The sequence below is a fragment of the Vicugna pacos genome, chromosome 1 (genome assembly GCF_048564905.1).
Source record: "Vicugna pacos chromosome 1, VicPac4, whole genome shotgun sequence".
NCBI lineage: Eukaryota > Metazoa > Chordata > Mammalia > Artiodactyla > Camelidae > Vicugna > Vicugna pacos.
The window spans coordinates 32,700,489-32,712,576 of record NC_132987.1 but is presented as its reverse complement, the minus strand read 5'-3'; the positions used below and the strand labels follow the sequence as shown (position 1 = coordinate 32,712,576).

At 38.2% G+C, this 12,088-nt stretch overlaps 1 protein-coding gene and 1 long non-coding RNA gene across 13 annotated transcripts in view; one reads left to right on the top strand and one right to left on the bottom strand.

The window, feature by feature from the left end:
• Positions 1-5,440: 5,440 nt before the first annotated feature.
• LOC140696112 (uncharacterized) lies at positions 5,441-11,955 on the bottom strand. The gene is made up of 4 exons (XR_012072150.1): positions 11,822-11,955; positions 11,022-11,179; positions 10,074-10,121; positions 5,441-5,913 (listed from the first exon to the last, which is right to left on the bottom strand). It is a non-coding gene; the product is annotated as an uncharacterized lncRNA (long non-coding RNA).
• Positions 11,865-12,088, top strand: part of VEPH1 (ventricular zone expressed PH domain containing 1) — a 269,370-nt gene continuing 269,146 nt past the window's right edge. For all 12 annotated transcript variants that reach the window (XM_072959777.1, XM_072959772.1, XM_072959740.1 and 9 more), the window contains exon 1: positions 11,865-12,085. The gene's annotated coding sequence lies outside the window, so the exon portion shown is untranslated. The remainder of the gene's footprint in view (positions 12,086-12,088) is intronic.

The window sequence follows — 12,088 nt, the reverse complement described above, 5'->3', positions numbered from 1 at the left end:
GCAAGATAAACCCATAGAAAGTAGAAGAAAGGAAGTAATAAAGATAAGAGTACAAAATCTATAAATACAATTTAAAGGAAATTTTTTAGGAAACTAAAAAAATATATATGAATAAGCTAGAGATTGCAAGGGGCGGGGGGAAAAATATAAATTCAATGAAATTTGTAGAAAAGAAACAATGGAGAGGAAAACAGAAGTTAATGAAATAGAAGCTGGAAAGAAAAATAGGATTGACCAACAAACCTGAACTTGGTTCTTTATAATGACTAATGGCAAGATAGGTTAAAAAAAATGAGAAGGGGTACAAATGAATAAAAAAGAAGTATAAATTAGGGAGGGAAATGGATACAACTGTCTTTATTTACAGATGATAAGATGGTCTACATTCAACAATCTCTATAGACAAACTTTTAAAGCTAATAAAAGGATTCAACAAGGTTGTAGATACAAGATTAATACACAAATATCTTTAAGGTTCCCTAACACTAGGAAAAATAAAATGCAAAATGTAATTTTAAAGAAAGAATCGCAAAAAATTATACAATTCCTAAATTATAAATTATCTAGGAACAAACCCTACAAATACGTACATAAACTTTATAAAAAATAAGTAATAGTTTATTGAGTAATATAAAAGAGAACTTGAATTAAGTGGAAATTGTATCTTGCTCATGAATTAAATAAATCAACATTGAAAGGGCATCAGCACTTCCCAAGTAATCTGTAAAATTCATTATAATCCATATAATTTTAATTACAGTTCTAATCAAGATCTCAAATTAATTTCTATGAAAAATATTAACTGAGTCTAAAATTTATGTGGTCAGAGAATTATAAAGGTCAAAGAATTGCCAAGACAATTTCAAAAAGAAAGAACAAAGGAGTACTCTTTCCATACAGTATTAAAGACATATGCAGTACATATTAAAGACATATGCAAGACATATTAAAAAGCTAAGATCATCAAAACAGTGTAGTATTGGCACAGAGAAAAATAAATAGATCAATGGAAAATAATAGGCACTCTTGAAATAGACCCAAACATATACGTAAACTTGGACTGTAACAGAGCTGGTATCATAAATCAATGGGTAAAGATCAGACTATTTACAAAAAAATTGTACTAAAAATTATATATATTATATATATTCTAATAAAACTAGATTCCTACTTCACATTATAAGCAAAAAATAAATTTTGCATTAAATCCTAAATATGAAAAATCTCTACATATTTTAGAAAAGAAATATAGAAGAAGAATATTTCTTTATGAACTCAGGTAGGGAAGGATTTCTTAAATAAAACATAAAAAGCATAAACCATAAAAGGAAAGATGAATTTTTTAAAGCTAAAAGCTTCTAATTCTACTTTATTTTTAGAAATGAAGAAAGACTGAAATTCCTTAATGCCCATTATTAAATAAGTTGTTGTATATCCATACAGTAGAATAATATGTAGCTTTAAAAAGAATGAATAAGCTCTCTACATGTTGATGTGAAAGAGCGCCAAGATGTATTACGTGATTAAAGTTATATGCAGAAGAGAGTGTATATAGCAGATTACTCTTTATGTAAAATTGGGGAAATAAAATATCTATTTATATTTGTATTTGAATTAAGACACTTTGGAAGGACATATATTTCTGGTAGCAGAAGTTTGAGCAGGAACTAAGTAGATGCAGGACCAGGGTGTGAAGGTATTTTTTCACTATACACCTTTTAATACATATTTAAAATTTTCTGAACTATATGAATGAGTTATATTTTTAAATTTTAAAATGAAACAAAACAAAACTTTTTAATAGAAGACTCCCCCCACCAAACAAAGGTGAAATATAAGTTAAATATAATTGCAACACATGTAACAGACAAACAAAGCCTTAGTATCTAGAAAATGTAAAATATTTATTCAAATTAGTAAGAAAAGGACACTCCATACAAATCCGTGAAAAGAATATGTATCTGAATAGGAATTTAACAGAAGAGGAATTATAAATATATTTGGCATTTAAAATTTTTTTATGGAGGAGGGAGATAGCTTAGTGGTAGAGCACATGCTTAGCATGCTCAAGGTGCTAGGTTCAATCCCCAGTACCTCCATTAAAAATTGTTTTTTGTTTAATTTGTTTAAGCTCATCTCTTACCGATAGAAGGCAAATTAATACACAAAAGACACCATTTTCATCCAACAGGTCAAATTAAACAGTCTTTCTAAAGTGTTGTCAGGCATGTGACAACAATGCTCCCTTCTTGTGGAAGTATTGGTTGGTACCACCATTTTGAGGTGTAATTTATATATGTTTAATAAAATTAAAAATATGCGTTCCATTCCCTACAACCCAGAAATTTCACTTCTGGAGTGTATCCTGGACAAGTTTCTGCACCAGGACACACTTAAAAGAATGTTCCTACTGAAAAATTGTGCTCTACACTGGAAATTGACACATTGTAAAATGACTATAACTCAATAAAAAAATGTTTAAAAAAAAAAGGATGATCCTTTCGGTGTGTATTTAACAAACACTCATGTAGCACTTACTACATTCCATGCATGGTTCTAAGCGCTTTATAAATATTACCTCAGATATTTCTCATAACAGCTCTAGCAGATCGGTACACTAATATGCTTGCCTTATAGATAGAAATAAAGCCTGGCATACAAAAAAAAAGGTTAAGATTGTTGCCCAAAATCGTGAGGCTAGTAAATGGTAGAAATGGATGAGAACCCAGGCAGCCTGGCCTGACTGTGTTCTTTCAATCCCAACTCCACATTGTCTGTCAGTAAAATCCTGCCCACCACTTACCACTTCATCAGTAGAGAAATGGATAAATAGAATGTACTATGTTCATTGGATGAAATGCAATCAGTCACTAAAAGGTATATCTATATATTTATACATCTATAGATATTTATTTATAATTTATATATGAGTAGCTCCCAAAGCACTTTATTATGAAGTAAAATTTCTGAAAGTATTTATATACAGTTGGTATTATTCATTTCTTAAGCTGTTTTGTAGAATGTATATCTGTGTCTCAAGTTTTCTTCATGTGAATGTTTTTAACTATAATTCCAATTTTAGATAAATAAATAGGGGGCTATTCTGGTTACTTATTTTTTTCTTGAATGAGCTTTAACAGTTTTTGTCCTTCAAAAAATTTGTCCATTTCATCTAAATTGTCAAATTTATTGACATAAAATTTTTATAATATTTTCTTATTCTTCTTTTAATATATCTATAGAATCTGTAGTGATGTCAACTCTTTTATTCCTGAGATTGGTAATTTGTATCATCTCTCTGTTTTTCCAATCAACCTGATTAAAGTTTTTTCAGTAAAAGGCTATGCCTCTTTCTTCCTCTTTACTAGTATTGAGAAAAAGTTTTTTTTAATTTGCCAGCATAACAAGAAAATAATTATGTCTCAGCCAAATGGATTTATTTGCTATGCATCTCTTTGCTTCTGCATCAGAATTCTTTTCAATTATAGCATTATTGCCTTATTGATGCCTTTATAAAGGAGCCTTTATTCATGAAATTTTTATTGAATTCCTCCTCTCTGCCAGATAGTAGGCTACAGCTGAAGTTCCTCAGATGAATTGGTCCTGGGCCATGTCCATGAGGGTTTGTCAGCTAGTGAGAGAGATTAAAAATAATATGGTAGCCTTCTGTACAAGTGCCCTGCAGAAACAAAAGAAGATGATGTCAGCTATACTTGCTATGAGTATCTTAACAGAGAGGAAGAGGTAAGAATCATGGTGAAAGGATGAGCTGGCATTTTATAAACAGACAAGGGTGTTCCAGGTAGAGGGGCTGGCAGGTGCAAGGCACAGGAGCAAAAGGGAGAGTGATGGCTGTAGCATCAGTCCATATTTTTAGTTGGAAGCTGCAAAAGCAATTTCTCATTGATTACACAGAAACGGATTTGTATTAAAAATCCATATTGAGAGTTCTCAGAATGCTAGGAGGACTGGAGGATCAAAACCACACTGGAGAACAGATAAGAAAGTCCCTGCTGCTCCTGCTCTGGGAGCTGTGGGAAACCACTGGGGTCCTGGCCCCACAGGTGCCAGTGCTGAGCCAATACCATAACCTTGCAACCACTCCTGCCCATGAAAGTTGGATGTTTCTGCTACCAAACTCAATGACAAAGTGGGTTCTACACAGCCATGCTTCATGAAGTTGTTCACTTCTAAATTAGAGTCTTGCATGGAGAGTCTGATTGAGCTTAAATTACCTTCACTTATTTATTCAAAGTTTATTCAACAACCCAGGTCCATATTATGAGCCAGACACCTTGTTGAACTTTAGGGAATCAGCTGAACAAAGTCCCTGCCCTCATGAAGTTTATAGTTTTGGAGGGGTGATGAGGGAGAGGGTAATAAAAAAAAAGAAATAAGTAAATATACAGCATGTCAGATGATAGTGTATAGACAAAAATTTACAAATAAAGCAGGGACTAAGTCATGTGGGGAAGGCAGGGAGTGTCACTTTTTTACAGACAGTGGTCAGGGAAAGCATGCTAAGGTGATGTGTGGGTAAAGATATTAAAGAAGTGAAGGAGCCAGCCACATGGACCTCTGGGGTTAGGGCCTCCCAGGCAGAGGAAACAACAAATACAAATACCCTCTGGTGGGACTATATCTACTGTGTCCACAGAACAGCAAGGAGACTGCGTAGCTCCCGTGTGGCTGGAGCAGAGAGAGCAAAAAGCAAGAGTGGTAGGAGATGAAGTTGAGGATAAGGGGCGAGAAGGGGGAAGCTGTATCATTTAAGGCTTTGCTGATCATTGAAAAGACTTTGGCTCTGAGTCAGGGTGAGACAGAGAGCCATTCCATTGCAGAGTATAGAACAGAAGGAAGTCAGTTCTGACTTGTATTTTCATAGAATTATCTAGATGTCCTGTTAAGACTATATTTTAACAAGACAAGAACAGAAGCCAAGGAGCTATTGCAGTAATCCAAGTGAGATGTGAAATAATGGTGTTTTGATCACATAGTAGTAGTAATAGTATACAGTGAAAGGTGACAAGTTCCTGGATATATTCAGAACATTTTAACCTTACTACATAGGGTTGTGTGTGCATGAGCAGTAGAAGGAAGTTTGAGAGGGCGATGGGGGTCAAATTGCTCAAGGGGGGAATATTACACAGGGTGTGGATATCAGAAAATGGAACACGGAGGGTCACCTTAGGATCTATCCCCCACGTATCATAAAGAACGTTGAGGACATGGGATGGACAGAACCCAGGATGTGATAGGATCCTTGTATGCGAGTAGGAAATGGAAAGAGAAGTAGATGATGTCCAGCTTTCCGGTTTATGTGCTTAGTGGATGATGAGGGTCCTTCACCAAGACAAGAAACACAGGAGGAGGAGCTAGTTTGGGAGAATAATGAGTCCTCTCTAATTTGGGAGTAAAAGGTACTACTTTTAATACTGTATTTTAAAAATCAAAATAGCCTTTATTATAATGAAACAGACAATAAACCTAGCCACAGGTCTTTATTCTCCTCTTCCTTAAAAAAAAACAAAAACAAAACAGAAGACTCATGGTTCAAACTATGTGTTATTTTGCGGAGCTCAAAGGGAGTTCCTGGATCTTTGTGTTTCTGTGCCTCTAATAGACTCTTGCAAGCTGGAGGCTGAACACAGAAACGGTTCAGTGGAACCATTTTTTTTTTTTTTTTTTTGCCTTCTCATGGATATTTACTATCCCAAGGTTTGATGCAGTTCACTCGATAGACAAGGTGGCGTTGTGAGCAGACCCATATTCTCTTCACTTGAAACGAACTGGTTGGGCTGGTGGATCTTCACTGGTAACACTTTGTGAAGCCCCAAATCTCTCCTCCGTGTGGTCAGGCCTTCCACTTGCTTGTACGCTTTCTGGCATTCCAGCTTGGGCTTGAAGGACTCTCTGGGCAGGTAAGAGTGATAGAGTGATTCTCTGGTTGCGTTCAGAAATAGAAGCATGTCAGCAGTTTCAGGTAAGAAAAATTATTCATAGAAAGTGAAGTCATCCAGTAATTCTCAGTATTTATATGTAATTTATACATTTAAAGTTGTTTTAGAACTTACATATGTTCTTTAAAGGCAACATCTTAGTTTGACTTTGTGGTTAGACAGAATATTGTTTCTTTCAAGTTCGCCAGTGGGGGGAGGGGTGGGAGTTGGACAGGAACAGAGAGAGGAAAAAAAAAGAGTAATACTTTGTGAAACTAATTACCCAAAGGCATTTATGAATATTTGCATGGATGGATGGACTCCATGATTAGGTTTATTAAGGTCAAACAGTACGTGGCTTAGGAACTACCAAACAAGTTTAGGTGGTTAAAGAGGAAATATTTGGGGGAGTGGAATGAACATATAACTGGTTAAAAAGAATAAATTTAGAATGTCCCAGTTTCAAGTACACTGAACGACTACATTCCTTATAGACCTTTCCTGTCTCTACCTGTTGTCCACAGAAGCCTGTGGTTGTCATTGAAGGGGCTCATTTGTCATAGGTGTTTCCTGATGAGTCTCCTAGTCCACTTCCTTTGCAAGAAGCTGCCTTGTGGGGACCCAGAGGAGCCAACCCACAAGCCTGGCTTAGCTGATTCTGTTCAGTAAAACTTTTTCAGTGGTAAATGGCAGAAAACCCAACCTAAAATCACTTAAGCTATCAAGGAATTAGTTTACAGTGAAGAGTGAATCTTGAAAGTCAGGGGCAGCTGGTTTAAGGGGTTTAAAATCACTAAGATTTGGTTTCAGGGTGGCAAGATGGCAAGAAAAACCAGACCTTATGTCTTACAGTTGAGCAGGAGACTGTCTCCTCAAAGCAAAACATTCATGTTTATATTGACTCTCATTGGGCTGGAAGGGGTCACACACCTTCCCTAAATTAATGACTATGGTGAGGAGAATGCAGTTTTTCTGACTGGCTGAGATCCAACCTATTTATGTAAATCAACTCTATCCAAGGGACATGGTTTCCAAGGAAAATTTGGGTGTAGTTTTCACCAGAAGTAGGATAAGTGGACATTGGGCAGTAGACACAGGAGAAAGTCCTCTTCATCTCATGAGAATGCCTTTTAACTGAGCCAGCAGTTTATTTACATAGTAGCATGACTGCCAATGACATGGCAATATTGATATTTCTAGTTGTCACCTTACATCTTATTCTCCCCACTGTGCTACCCCACCATGCTCACATACTCCGTTTGACTGAAAGTTCTAGTTAGAAGAAGCTGAGAAATATTCTGTTGCTTTGTGTGTAGGCAAAACCTCAGATCAATAGGGTAGAAAGCCCATGTCATACACATAAAGGGAGAGAAGTGCCTCTAGATATAACAATCCACTGGGTACCACCAATTAATTTATGCATTAGAGGTTTGAAGAGCATTCTTCTTAAAAGAGAGATTGAGAGAAATGTAAGGAAATATACGACTGCTTGTAAACGGTCCCCAGTGTATTTGGCCTGAGAAGAGGAATTCCATATTTGGATGGTAAAAGGAAGTGAATTAGCGATTTGGATGGGCACAAGAAGGGAAAATGCTGACTTGGAAAGATTCCCTAGTGCTACTGGATGCTTCAGTCAGCTCTACAGGGTTTCACTAGCAATACCAATAGCACAGTTAGACTTTTTGCTCATTCAGACTAGTTATTTTTCTTCTCTTGTTGCATTTTTTCTTCTATCATATTTGGCTTAAATACTATCTCATTCTACTACATTCCTCCCTCCATCCTTCCCCAAGCCTTTCACTGATGCCTGTCTGATAAAAGGTCCTACATCTGATATTAACCGAAAACTTCCTTGATTCCTTAAAGTGAGTTATTCATTAACAGAACCTAAATTACTGGTTGTTAGGCAAATCTTCCAATTTTTTCAAACTAGTAATCTGCTCAGAGAGGCTTCTGTAAATCTACTGTAGAAATAAGCGAAGCTTTGTGCCAACTGTCAGCACTAAACAGAAGTTTGAGAGAGGGAGGAGAAGTTATTCATTTGCTCGATTCAGCATGGTGAGTCCAGGGGAGGGAATCAAGTGTACCTCGGGGTTGACAGGCAGCACAGGGAAGGACGCTGCAGCCGGCAGGACAGAGCGGGGCCAGGGCGACCAACTGCTTTTGAGCATGGTCGTGGCTTCCAGCCGAACTGCTCTAAAGATCAAGCTTTTGCCGTCTATTTCCTATGATGGCCAGAGTTTCCTGTCCTAAGAGGTATGGCTGTCTTCTTTCCTGTCCTTTTGTTCAGCAAAAACAAAAGGTAATTAAAGCAAATGTCAGAAGCTGCAGTAAGGCAAGGGGTGGGCTGCAGAAGTCGGGCAGAGAAACTTCCAGGGGCTGGTTGATTATGCAGATAAAGTGCATTTGGGAATTATGTGTCTAGCCATGTATGAGTGCTTTTCAGTTATTATGGTAAAAAAGAAAAGCCACCTCTCTGTGGGTTATTAAAACATGTCTTTAGGCCTCAGGAGCAGAAAACTGTGCTTCTAGATTCGCAGTGTGTGCATTTTTTGTTTCACACCATCAGAGTCTAGGCTTGTTTCTATTTCATACTTTTGTTTACCTCAGGAAGTATTTTGCAACCAGCAAAGAAACTGGCTCTGTCTATGATTTCCAAAGAAAATTCAGTAGCATCATAACAGTCACTGGGTTGGACAGTCACCGTTGTTTGTGGTTGCTGTCATTTTTCCCCTTTGATAGCTCAGTTACCTTGCAAATCATAACTGAATCTAGCCACTTTTTTGTTTTTTCAAATACATATTTAAGTTGCCATAGTAATCAACCACTGGATTCCATGAATTTCATATATGTTTTCAATTTAAAGATTAGAAAAAGAATTCAGGGCATTATTTGAATTTGTCATGCAGTTGTTTAAAATATGGAATTTAAATGTAAATAAAGATACATTTAACACTGAATTTTCCTTGTAATTCACAAGTTTGGCTGTTTTCTGGAAAAACAAACCCACAAAATTTGAATGTTTTGGTGAGATTTGTATCAATTTTGGAGCAAATATGTCTTGCAAAGTCAAAATTGACAAATGAAAATGGATATACTGTGACATTCATTATGACAGATCACAAATTCTTGGTTTAGAAAGTATTAAGACTTGAAGATGTTTCCCTCATTCCTGATGAAGAGAAATGTTTCCTATCTTTTTATGTTTTAGTAAGTTGCAATACATATTTAAAATTAAGTTGATTTTTTGAGTTCTTGCCTAAACAGGTCACCAAACCTATGTTTGGTATGTGCTTATGATAATAAGCCTGCTACAAACTTAAACTACATGAGTTCTAACAAAAACACCAGGGGCTGAGTCCTTTAGCATCATTTGGAATAACCCAGCCTCAGAGGCTTTCAGTAGAAGTGAAGTAGCAACATATCACAGCAGAAAAAGCCGAGAGGAGAGACGCCCAGAAAACAATAGGCATCTTGTGGGAAGTTCGGCTGAAATGTATGCAGCCCATTCCCATGGGAACGCCTGTAGTTCTTTCACACTGTGTGAAAAAGATGCTCCCTGAAAAGGATCTTTAATCCTTTTTTTTCAAGGGAAAATCTGAGAACTTCATTGAAAGTTTCTAGAACCCAAACGAGTCTAGGTTAGTCAGCGGGCATTTTAAACACAGGTGAATAAAATGAGAATTTTGTGATGCACAGTAGTGTTATCCAAAGTATAATGTAAATAAATTTTGTAATTCTAGAATTTTCTGAAGTGAAGAAACCACAGAATATCCGAACCTGGAGTTGGAGGCTAGAGGCTAATTTCTTCAGAATACAGTGGCTTCCTGAGTTAGTTACATTTATTGAAATCTCTCCAAAGTACTTTAGTTTTTTTCCACAGGTGATACCCCAATCGTTGGGCGATTAAATCGTCTGGTTCATGTATGTGTGTTTTCATTTAGCGGACTCTATAGATGCATAATATAGTAAACCAGCAATGACTTATTAGCTCCCATTCAGTGTGGGTCACCTTGAAAAGTCATAAAGAACTTTTCCCTCTGGTGCCCTGGAGGGAATAATACACTCCCTCCTCGCTAATAAACATGAGAGTGAGCACTAAGCTTAAGTAGAAAACTCAGGTATTTGGATTACCTGGCCACAAAAAGTCTGAGATACATTGTATTTCAGTCCATTTCCACTCTGTAAAAAAAAAAAATTCTGTTACTGTTTAGCCATGGTGGGGGTAGCATCATGGTAAGGCTATCTCTTTAGGCAACAAGATAAGTTTGCCAAGAAATCAGTAGGGGCACATACAAGATAGTGCAAGAACAACCGAGATTTAAGATTGGGGGAGAGTACAACTAGGATATAAATATGACACAAACTGAAAAGACCTAGGCATCTTTAACTCTGAACTCAGTGTTAGTGAGCAGTACAGTCATGTGTTAGCACTTAAAAGGTATGGCAGGGGGATGTGTCAACAGGAGAATGACCTATAAGGATAATGGTGTTATTAAGGGTGATTCCTGTCACTCCTTGCGTGGTGCTGTATGCCAGGTCTGTGTTAAATGCTTCACAAAATCTCTTTAAACCTCCCAACAACCCGTATCACAATCCTCAGGTGCAAATAAGGAACCTGAGGTGCAGGGAGGTTAATTAACTTGCCCTGGTTTACACTGCAGGTAACAGCATAGCTGAGCCCAGGTGTGTCCAGGGTCTCACACTCTTACCAATCCACTCTTCTTACTAGATTCCCATAGGGTGTCCAATTCTGGACACTAAACTCCTTAAAAACAAAAGGAAATTGAATAAAAACTAGTGATAAGAACCATGAATAATGAATAGAGACAGGATGAAGAGGGAAGACCAAAGAAACATAGTCTATTCCATTAAACAGGGATAGAATACAGCTACTTCATCAGAATCTATAAGCTGGAAAATTACTAATGAAAGAATACACCTATTCATGGATGACTGGGTTCTCTGTTTTTATGAAGGAAACTCAAGGGGATAGTTCTCCATATGTGGACAGTGTAAAAATACAATTGACCACCGAATGTTGAGGAAGATTTATGAGGCCGTTCTCCTGGTGCATATTACCTGGTTCAGTGGCAGGTGTGTGTCCACCCCGAGCACACACCTTTGTGGGGTAGCACCCCTGGGGAGACACTTACAGTGTCCACATCTTAGTGATGATCATGCAGATGAATTTAGCTTGTGCATTTTGCCAGCAGATGGGTTTGATGGGATGGGCAGACCTATTATAGGAACAGACAAGTACGAGATAGAGAATAATACAGTTTAAAACTTTTTTTTTAAATGCATCATCATCTTTTGAAACAGTAAGGAAGGGTTTCAGTACTTTTTCTTCTCTGGAGTGTCACTAGATGAAGCGGGATAAACATTTTCTCTAAGTATTGCTGCGATATTTAAAGTACCAATCTGATATGTCTGGTCCAAGTGGATTTCTACGAAGAGCCTCCCAGCAACTAAAGTGGAAAAGCAGAGGGTATGCATCTTTGTTGAGTGTGTTCCGTTTATTAGCAACTTTCTGAATTCTGAAACTTTCAACATTAACTAGAGGCAGAGCAAGAGGATAACTTCTGCAGGAGCTGCGTCTCTTCCCGGACAAACGCTCCGTTCCAAAGTCTCGCGAGGCGAGACAAGTGTTAATTAAGCAGCAAATCTCCTCCCTTCCAGGGGCTGAGAAATGGCTCCCAGCAGCCGCCCCCCGTTCACCTTCACCGGCTCGAGTTCCTATCGAAACCTTGTTCTCTGCGTGCCTTCCCCCTACCCCCTCTATTCTTCTCAGGGAAAGTATAGATTTCCCTGAACACAGGGAGTTTTGTTTTCTCTGTTAAAAACAACTCCACTCTACCGGGGCAGGCTTTCTGTCTCACCTCAGGAAACAGAGCGTTTCGCTCAGAGGTAACTCTCCACAGGGTGAGGTGCAGCGTCACCTGACCGGCTCCGGAGCCGCCGGTGGCATCAGGCTGCATTCCTTGCATTCTTTCAGCCGGCACGGCCATGAACAACTTCAGGTTCACTGCGCTGAGTGGATTCCGCTGGCCGTGTCCCCGGAGTCCGCCGGCGCCGCCCGCGCCCCCCGCCCCGGCCCGCTCAGGCCCGCCGGGCAGGGCCGCGCGCCGCGGAGGAGCTCGCAGGTA